The sequence below is a fragment of the Mirounga angustirostris genome, unplaced genomic scaffold, assembly GCF_029215605.1.
Source record: "Mirounga angustirostris isolate CCGP_5_RB_7025 unplaced genomic scaffold, mMirAng1.0.hap1 SCAF_10, whole genome shotgun sequence".
NCBI lineage: Eukaryota > Metazoa > Chordata > Mammalia > Carnivora > Phocidae > Mirounga > Mirounga angustirostris.
Window position 1 is genome coordinate 117,580,343 of NW_026991718.1, and position 10,603 is coordinate 117,590,945.

The 10,603-nt window shown below is 44.5% G+C and overlaps 1 pseudogene; it reads right to left on the minus strand.

Moving 5' to 3' along the window:
• Positions 1-6,322: 6,322 nt before the first annotated feature.
• Positions 6,323-6,805, minus strand: LOC123852104 (frataxin, mitochondrial-like; annotated as a pseudogene).
• Between the last annotated feature and the right edge of the window lie 3,798 nt (positions 6,806-10,603).

Here is a 10,603-nt window from a genome sequence, read left to right on the forward strand (position 1 = left end):
TAATGACAAACTTCATGACTTATGACAACAGAAACTGATTCTCTCCCAGTTCTGGAAGTTTTAAAAACTGAACAATGTGGATGCTACCGAAAGTTAGCAATGTGGAGCCAAATGAGCACACTGTTGCTGGAGTGTACATTTGCATATTTCAGAGGGGTGTAGTGGATTGACCAGTGTCCCTCCAAAATCCATGTTGGAACCTCAGGCTGTGACTGTATTTGGAAATAGGGTCTTTGCAAATGTAATTAAGGTAAGGATAGAGATGACATCATACTGGACTAGGTTGGGGCTTAAATCCAATGGGAATGTCCCTGTAAGAAGAGGAGAAGACACACAGAGAGACACACAAGGAGAAGGCCACATGGAGACAGGGGCAGAGACTGGACGGATGCTATCACAAGCCAAGGAACGCCAGGAGCCATGAAAAGCTGCAAGAGGCAAGTTAGGATCCTTCCCCAGAGCCTTTGGAGGGATCCTAGCCCAGCTGATACCGTGACTTCAGACTTCTGGCTTCCAGAGCTTCATACCTACCTTGAGCTGCCTTGATACCACCATGAGTGGGGGACGCAGTTATGAACAAACCAGACACAGTACCATCCCCACCTTCCCCCAAGAAACTTAGAGTCTCATGGGAGGGCAGAAAATTAAAAATAATAAAAAATAAATTTTAGTCAGAATGGTTATAATCAAAAACACAAGAAATGACAGGTATTGGTGAGGATGTGGAGAAATAGGACACTTGTACATTGTTGGTGAGAATGCAAACCGGTGCAGCCACTGTGGAAAAGAGGATGGAGGTTCCTCAAAAAATTAAAAATAAAATTACCATATGATCCAGTAATTCCACTACTGGATATTTATCCAAAAAAAATGAAAACACTAATTCAAAAAGATATATGCACCCCTATGTTTATTTCAGCATTATTTACAAGAACCAAATTATGGAAGCAACTCAAGTGTCCATCGAGAGATGAATGGGTAAAGAAGATGTGGTATATACATATACACAATAGAATAGTACTCAGCCATAAAAAAGAATGAAATCTTGCCATTTGCAACAACATGGGTGAATCTAGAGTGTACAATGTTAAGCAAAATAAATCAGAGAAAGAAAAAGACCATTTGATTTCACCCATATGGGGAATTTAAGAAACAAAACAAATGAATGGGAAAAAAAGAGACAAAAACAGACTTGTATATAGAGAACAAACTGGTGGTTGCCAGAGGGGAGGTGTGGGGGAGGGGTATGAAACAGGTGAAGGGGATTAAGAGTCCACTTATTGTGATGAGCACTGAGTAATGTATAGAATTATTGAATCACTATGTTGTACACCTGAAACTAATAAACACTGTATACTAATTATACTGGAATTTAAAAAATAAATAAATTAAAATTTAAAGGTAGAAAACAAATTAAATATGAAGTGCAAGGAAGGGAATGGAGATTCTTCTTCATCAAGTATTGGCCCAGTAGCTCCTACCAGACCACCCTCCCTTATATAACAACCCTAAATGCTGGACAAAAAGGGCAGAACCCCTCTGAAGGCGCTGGATAGCAGTCCAAAGATGGGAGATGCCAGAGGGAAGTTAAAACTTGAAATAAGGGATCAGCACTGGCTGAGTTTCCCAATTTTTACAGCTTTTAATTTGAGGGAAAGCGACAGTCTTGCCAGTTTGAAGAACCTGAAGACAGAGTTTGGGGCAACCATAGTGGCTGAAAGTAAAGGAAGAATCCTCTTAGAAAAGGAGGAGCCTCAAATTCTGTGTATAAAGTCTGCCTAACTCTCTGGCTGACTCCTGCACCATATATGCATGAACAATGCTGACTCTAAACAGTCCCAGTTATGGCTGAAATAATGAATTGAGATTTCAGCTCTTCCCAGCACAGAGAAGACCATTTAAGATCAACCAAAGTAACTGCCTGGAAAAAAGAAGAAAGAAAAGAAAGAAAGAAAGAAAGAAAGAAAGAAAGAAAGAAAGAAAGAAAGAAAGAAAGAAAGAAAGAAAGAAAGAAAGGAGGGAGGGAGGGAGGGAGGGAGGGAGGGAGGGAGGGAGGGAGGGAGGGAGGAAGGAAAGAAAGAAAGAAAGAAAGAAAGAAAGAAAGAAAGAAAGAAAGAAAGAAAGAAAGAAAGGCAATATTCTACAGAGGAACATAACAGAATCTAAAGCTTTCATATCATTTCACAATGCCTAGAATACATCCTAAATTACTCAATGTGCAAAAAGGAGAAAAACATGACCTACACTCAAAAGAAAAGACAATCAAAAGAGACCAACACCTAAAGGATCCAAGTGTTGGAATTAGTAGACAAGGGTTTTAAAAGACCTCCTGTAACTATGCTCAAGGACATAAGGAAAATATACTCATGATGTACAAGCACGTAGGACATTTCAGCAGAAATACAGAAACTTTAAAAAAGAACCAAATGGAAATCCAAGAGCTGAAAACTCACAATGTCTGAAATTTTAAAGTTCACTGGATGGATTTAACAGCAGATTGAAAGTGGTAGGGAAAAAAAAAGTAAGCAACCTCAAGAGAAAGTATCCAATTTGAAGAACAGAGAGAGAGAAGATTGAAATAAAACAATGAATTGAGCCTCAGGAACTGATAGAACAATATCAAAAGACCCAACATAGATGTAATTGTAGGTCTAGAAAGAGAAAAGAGAAAGAGGATAAGGCCAAAAAAATTTTAATAATGGCCATAGTTCAAAGGTGTCTCAAGTTTGGTGGAAGGTATAAAATTGCAGGTTCAGGAAGTTCAACTAAATCTAAGCAAATGGACAGGAGGAGGTGCCCCAACTCAGGTTGTGAGTGGGTAGGTTTTGCCTGGAAAGTGATCAAAGCTGAGTGATGTGTTTCTTACTCTTCAGCATACATCAGAATTACCTAGAGGGCTGCTATGAGTTGCAGATTCCTGAGCCCCACCCAGAGGGTATGCTTTAGTGTTGTCCCTGGAGTCTGAGCCCCTGGAGTTTGCATTTTAAAGTATTCTTTAGGTGATTTGAATCACAGTGACTAGAGGACCCCATTGAGAAACACAGGCTCGCCACAATATTTGGTCTCCACCCTTTAGACCCTTGACAACCAGAGAGGGAAAAGATGAAGTAACTAGACCTCCCTAACTGGAAGGCATGATGCTGCAACAGGAAATCCAGCAAAGCTGTTCTCCAAAATGCATGCAACCATCAAAAATCACATTATTGAAAGCTCTCTGACAGCAGAGAGAAAAATGTTTATGCTTGGTAAAAAACAAACAAACAAATAAATAAACTAGATAATTGCCATTATATTTTACTATTATCTACATTTACTTCATATGTAAGGAAACAGAAAAGATATTGGAAGGGTATATCTCAAAATGTTGAAATTGCTCACCTTTGATGATAAGGAAACAGAAATCTATTCCCTTTGTACTTGCCTCTATTGCCAAATTTTGAACTATATATATATATTAGTACTTTCATTTTTGTTTTCCCCTGTTGGTTAGGCAAAACAAATTTGCAATACACAAGGCTTCTGGAATTTCCAGTGTCCTTCGTCTGCATTGTAAATGTACTTTAGGCATGTGACTTTTATAACTTATCAAAGCAATAGATTTCATTCAGGATGTTTCTAGCTGCAAGTAAGAGAAAATGAAAACAAATTACTGTCTAATATAATAGCAAATACCACAGTTTGCAGCTCCGGGTTTGGCTCACTCAGTGGCTCCATGTTTAACCAAAAGCATAGCTTCTTTCTCTTTCTGCTCTGTCCTCATCAACATGTCAATCTACCCTTGTCTGGCTCCCCTCACTATCCCAAGGTGGCTGCCACAGGTCCAGGTATCACATACTTACATGACAACCTCCAGCGGCACAGAGTTATGTCTCTCCAGGCAGCTTATGTATTGTCCGTGAGGAAACCTCTATCAGGGGACTTCAACACCTCTCAGTGGCCAGGATTGGATCACATGCCTTTTCTAAGCTGATCACTGGCAAAGGAATGGTATTGACAGACTTAGACAAGTCAGAATTTACTAGAATGACATGGAGAAGCAGTGGACAGGAGCAAAACCCAGGGTTTGCTCAAAGGAAGAAGGCTTCAGGTCAGGCAACCAATCGGCTTTCCTACAGAATGTGTCTTCATTTTGCCCACTTAAGTGTGAGAGATGAAAAGTCAAGGTCTTAAGGTTATCAGTCTCCTTCACTCATTCATTCATTCATCCAATGTTTATCAAGTGCCTCTTGTGGATCACAGAGTGTGTTGGGAGGAAGGTATACAGTTGTAAATTAGATAAGGAAGACTATATTTCCACACAGTACATGTATTTTAGCATGTGGTTTTGACTTTTATTTTTTTCATTTTTTTTTTTTTAAGATTTTATTTATTTGTGAGAGAGAGAATGAGAGACAGAGAGCATGAGAGGGAGGAGGGTCAGAAGGAGAAGCGGACTCCCCGCCGAGCAGGAAGCCCGATGCGGGACTCGATCCCGGGACTCCAGGATCATGACTTGAGCCGAAGGCAGTCGTCCAACCAACTGAGCCACCCAGGTGCCCTGGTTTTTACTTTTAGAGGGGAAGATTTGATTTTTTTAAAAGGTGGTCCATGTGGGCAGGAAGTAGACCTGAGATAAGCCACAAATGAGAAGTGGGTTCTGGTTCCTGGCCCAAGTTTCAGAGGCAAAACCCCCAGTCCTTCCCCAAATGAAACAGACAGATGTGAATGAGTTCAACTTGTTAGAAGGGAATATAGCAACAATCTAGCAAAATGTGCGAAGACCCCACCAGCCAGAGTATGTTCTTCTAAGATGAATTCCCACAAAGTCACACTGGCGCACAAATACCTTTGCACAATGATACTATTTGCAGTATAGTTTGTCACAGCAAGAATGGAACTAATCTAAATGTCCGTCAAGAAAAGACGGGTCAATTTGCAATGACGTGGATGGAACTGGAGGGTATTATGTTGAGTGAAATAAGTCAAACAGAGAAAGACATGTATCATATGATCTCACTGATACGAGGAATTCTTAATTGCAGGAAACAAACTGAGGGTTGCTGGAGTGGGGGGTGGGGTGGGAGGGATGGGGTGACTGGGTGATGGACACTGGGGAGGGTATGTGCTCTGGTAAGCGCTGTGAATTGTGCAAGACTGTTAAATCTCAGATCTGTACCTCTGAAACAAATAATGCAATATATGTTAAGAAAAAAAAAAAAGAAGAAGAAGAAGGTAGCGGGAGGGGAAGAATGAAGCGGGGGAAATCGGAGGGGTAGACGAACCATGAGAGACGATGGACTCTGAAAAACAAACTGAGGGTTCTAGAGGAGAGGGGGGTGGGAGGATGGGTTAGCCTGGTGATGGGTATTGGGGACGGCACGTTCTGCATGGAGCACTGGGTGTTATGCACAAACAATGAATCATGGAACACTTCATCTAAAACTAATGATGTAATGTATGGGGATTAACATAAGAATAAATAAATAAATAAATAAATAAATAAATAAATAAATAAATAAATAAATAAATAAATAAAAGGAAAAAAGAAAAGACGGGTCACACTGTGAATCCATATAATGGAATACTCTGCGGTCATTCAGACAGATGAGCCAGATCTGCACCGCATGTGCTGATGTGAAACCGTCTCCAAGGTCTATTTTTTTTTTTTTTTTTAACATTCAGAGGCAACTCTTCAATGAGCCTCATTTGAGGACAGAAAGGTGAGGTCAGCCAGCTGCTCTTCATGTGGTTTTTGTTTTTTTGTTTTTTGTTTTTTTGTAGTTAAGTCCTTCAAAGGATGAATAGTGAAATCAAGTCATTTCTCCTCCTGGAATTTCTCCTTCTTATTTTTCTTTGTTGTAAGGTTATATATATAAATGTGTTAGTATATGGACATTATAAAAGAGAAGGGAGGGGCGCCTGGGTGGCTCAGTTGTTAAGTGTTTGCCTTTGGCTCAGGTCATGATTCCTAGGGTCCTGGGATCGAGCCCCGCATCGGGCTCCCTGCTCAGGGGGAAGCCTGCTTCTCCCTCTCCCATTCCCCCTGCTTGTGTTCCCTCTCTTGCTGTGTCTCTCTGTCAAATAAATAAATAAAATCTTAAAAAAAGAGAGAGAAGGGATATCCCGTGAGGGAGGAAATCAGACAATAGATCCAAAAAAACTGGGGAAATTAAAAATCCGAACTTGAGGGAGGGTGGGAGGCAATGCATTCTTTTCACAGAGCCATGACACACCGTGCAACTGTCCTCAAAAGCGAGAATGGAAAAAACCAGACACTCAGCTGCAGAAGGAAGCCGGGGTCCTGGCTTTATAGCGTTTAATGTCTTTGGAATTGGGCTGGGCATCAAGTGCCTTTTCCAGAATAGGCCAGAGAAGATCAGTCCAACTTGGTTTTTAAGGCTTTAGTCAGCCTCGTGGCCAGCAGCTGGTGAGGGACACACCGTGGTGGGGGTACACCCAGTTCTTCCCCGACCAGTCTTAAGTCTTGCCCTGCCCCGGATGGTGAACATAACCAGATTTGCTTGCTTGGGGTCGGCTTGTTGATCACGTAGGTTCCTGAATCTCCACCCAGTTTAACTGTTAAAACACCACTCCCAAATGGGACATCATAGTCATCGAAGGTGTAAGGTTTGTCTGCAAGGTCTTCAACAGACTCTGCTAAGGAGCCCAGTGTCTTCTCTGCCAGTCTTTCATAGGTGGTCTCATCCAGAGAGCCAGGGTCGCCCGAAGTTCCCGCTGTCCACATAGTCATCCAACAGACGCTGGGCTTTTTGACATCCACGATCTGATGGAGGCTCAAACTAGCGGGCCTGGGCATGCGGGTCGCTGTGGGCCCCCGCAGAGGTGCAGCCGGACAGCCCTCATCGGCCCCAGGGCCCTAGCCCCCGCCTGGCTGAGCCCAGGGATGTCCTATGGGACAGGAGGTGGACAGCTGTGGGGGTGCCTGAGCGACCACGTGCTGCTCATAGTCTGTGGCTGCTCCGCCCTCCCTCCAAGGTCTATGACATGCAGAAAGTAAGATGTAGGAACCCATGTTACCGTGTGCGCTTCTGTTGTCACAAAGTACTTCTGTAAAGATGAGAAAGACGCTGCCTCTGGGGCAGAAAGCTGGAGGCCTGGGGACAGTGGTGGAAGGAAGAGCTAATATCACCCTTTTGTACCATTTGTACCATTTTTATCATGTATAGATACTGCCTATAAAGATATTTTGTAATCGGGGGTGCCTGGGTGATTCCACTCGGTCAGGGTCGTGAGATCGAGCCCCAGTGGGGCTCTGAGCTCAGCACCGGGTCTGCTTAGGGTTCTCTCCCTCTCCCTCTCCTTAGTCCCTCCCCCTCCTCACACCCTGTGCACACATACACACTCTCTCTCTCAAATAAATAAATAAATAAATAAAATCTTAAAAAAAATATTATCAGTAAGCTAGAACTTCAGCCCAGTCCTGGAAGAAGGTGAGGGGTGGGATTGAGCCCCAATAAAGGACCAATGACAGACACAACACCCTTGCTTCAGGTCAAGGTCTGTGCAGGCCTGGGGTGCACCCAACAGAGAGGTCAAGTGGTCCCACCGAGGGGGAGAAGAAAAATGCCAAGGCTAGGCCACCCCTGGGTTTTCACAGGGTGGCGTGAACTCCCTCTCCTTGGAAGAAGAGGGATTTCAGTGGTAGGCAGCGAGACCAGTCCCAGGACGAGGTAGCAGAGGGCACCCTAAGTCAGAGGTGTGCAGGATGCCTGGGAGGTTCTGATGAAGAGGGTAGTGCCCCTAAAAATGTCTCAAAGTCACATCTTCAGCAGAGAGCTTTTGCGGGTCTTTAACCCTGGAGTTCTGACGCATGAACTCCCAACCTCCTAGCCATGACCTCAAGTTTTGCCCAAAGGAGAAGTGAAAGCCACAGTTAGGTTTTCTCTGCTGCTGGTTTTGCATCTCTGGCAAGATGAGATGTCTCGGAAGGCCAGCTCAGGGGATGGTCCCCAATGCAGATGACTTCACTGCCTAGGCTCAGCAGGTACCAGACACTCAGCGCCTTCCCAAATGTTATCTTATTTAATTCCCACAAAAATCCTGCAAGGTCGGTAGCATTATGCCCATTTGGAGCATACAAGCTTATGGAGGGACGGTCACGTAGGACCTTGATGCAAATTTCAGCATCCCCAAGGCTTGAACTGCTATCCTCACTCCTTACAGTTGATGGGACACTGTTGTGAGTTGGATTGTGCCCCCCCCAATTCATATGTTGAAATCCTAGCCCCAGTACCTCAGAATGTGATGTTGTTTGGAAATAGGGTCATTGCAGAGGTAATTAGTTAAGATGGGTCGTTAAGGTGGGCCTCTGATCCAACAGGACTGGTGTCCTTATGAAAGAGAGGAATTTGGAGACAGCCACGTGCACAGGGAGAACGCCATGGACAATGAAGGCAGAATTCAGAGTGACAGGTTTACCAGCCACAGAATCCCAAAGATTGGCAGAGAGCCCCGAAAGTGAGGGGAGAGGACTGGAGCAGATCTCCCTCACAACCCTGAGAAGGACCCAGTGCCCCTGCTACCTCGATCTCAGACATCAAGCCCCTGGAACTGTGAGAAAATAAATCTTTGTTATTAATCCTGCCAGCTCGTGCAGCCCGGCAAACTGACATGGGCAGTATGTTCTGTCCCCCAAACCATCCTGGAGTACAACCCCATGGGCGTCCTTAATGTAGGTCTTCTCCATTCTCCGGCTGCTGGTGGAGCTCTGGGCAGAACCCAAACCTGAGCTGGCCAGACTCCTGATTAAACTATTTCCAGGATGTTGTCAACAAAGACCTTCTACCATCCCTTCTCTGGACCATCTGATGGGAGAGAGGAAAAGATTCTTGACTCTTCTGCTGAACAAAACTGAGACAAAGGGGCCCCCAGGAGAACCACTCCTAGAAATGTAGGCTCTTAACAAGCAAAGAAGAGGCAAGGACCATCCCTATGATGTCTCATCTTCCAAAGGGAAGTGAAACTAGACTCAACTCTGGCCACAGGCCTAGGGTCAAGGACATATTGGGAGGCACAAGTAGAGGACAATTCTCCCAAGGCTTGATTCTTGCCTGGAACAGCTGCTTGGAATTGAGCCCCTCCCTAACAGGGCCCTGGGGGCCTCAGTTTACCCACCCTGAGCTGACAGGTATCAAACTTGGTCAGTGCTGATGAGCCTCAGCATGGGCCTCCTCACCACCCCTGAGATACACCAAGAGGACTTCCAATGCCCAACGGTAGCCCCTCCCTTCTCCCTTACAGGTCAGATCAGGGAAGAGGGAGGCGTGGGTGAAGAGAAAACCAGTCCTACATACACACGTGCACACAAGCATACCCATGCAAGCACACGCACACACACGCACGGATACACTCACATGCACACATGCTCATGTACCAACATACATGTGGACATGTATGTGCATGCACGGGCACATACGTGCTTGCCTGCTCCAAGCTGTGAGAGCCTCCAGACGCCTGCATGGGGCAGAGAGAAAACACTATGTGGTAGAATATGAGATTCAGGTTGACACGGACAGGACCAAGTCTTAAATTAAACTGAACATGATGGAAATGTTTGAATCATGACTGAGATGTCATGAAAGGAGCCCCATCCAGGGGAAAAGGAGGATTTAACACAACATAGAGATTATCAATGATGGGAAAATGAAAATTCTTCCATGTTCATGTTCAGGGGTGCTATCCAGGACTGGCTATCCAGGCCCTTCAAGAGGAGATTCTGCCCATGTTTGTGCCTACTCTTGGACCACGCTCTAGTCCATTCCTGCCCCTCACCCTACAGTTCCCCGAGCCTTCTGGAATGTGCAAGGCTGCCTCAGGCTTCCGTGCCCTGCCTCATGCTGTTCCCTCTGTCCAGGATACCTTTCCTCTCTGTGACTGTTTGCCAAACTCCTGCAAGTACTTCGAAACCCAGACCAAGCGCCTCTCCTGTCTTGATTGTTCCCTCTCCAGGCTCCCATGGGCCCTAGGATGTAAGCTGTCAAAGCACCTTGGATGTCTTACCCCAGTGGAATTTCATGTTGATTTGAGTCGGAGGAGATTGAAGCTGGCAGGATGCAAAAGAGGGTTGAGAGCCAGACTGCTCGCTGTACGTCTCATTATATGGATTGACTGTTGAGCATCGTGAATGTATTTCCTATCTGAAGAAAATTAAAGATATGATACAATACAATAAAAGGATCAATCCAACAGCTGTGTGGAACACTGCTCTACAATAGACAGGAGTGAATTATTGACACATAAAATACCATGGATTCATCTCAAAAACATAATGCTGCATGAAAGAAGGCAGCCAGCACGGTCAGGACGGGCACTGTATGGTTCCATTCGCACGAGGTTCTAGAACAGGCGAAATGAGTGGATGGTCCCAGAAAGCAGGTCAGTGGTTTTCGGGGTAGGAGGTGGGATCAGACATCGGCTGGGAAGAGGCACGAGGGAGATTCTTGGGGTGATGCAAATGTTTTTATCCTGATGACAATGTGGCTACACGGATATATACATGTGTCAAAACTCCTTGAACTGTACACTTTAAAATGTCTGCATTTTATTGCATACACATTATACCTTAATAAAGTTGATTTAAAACAACATAGGCAAGAGAAAAAAA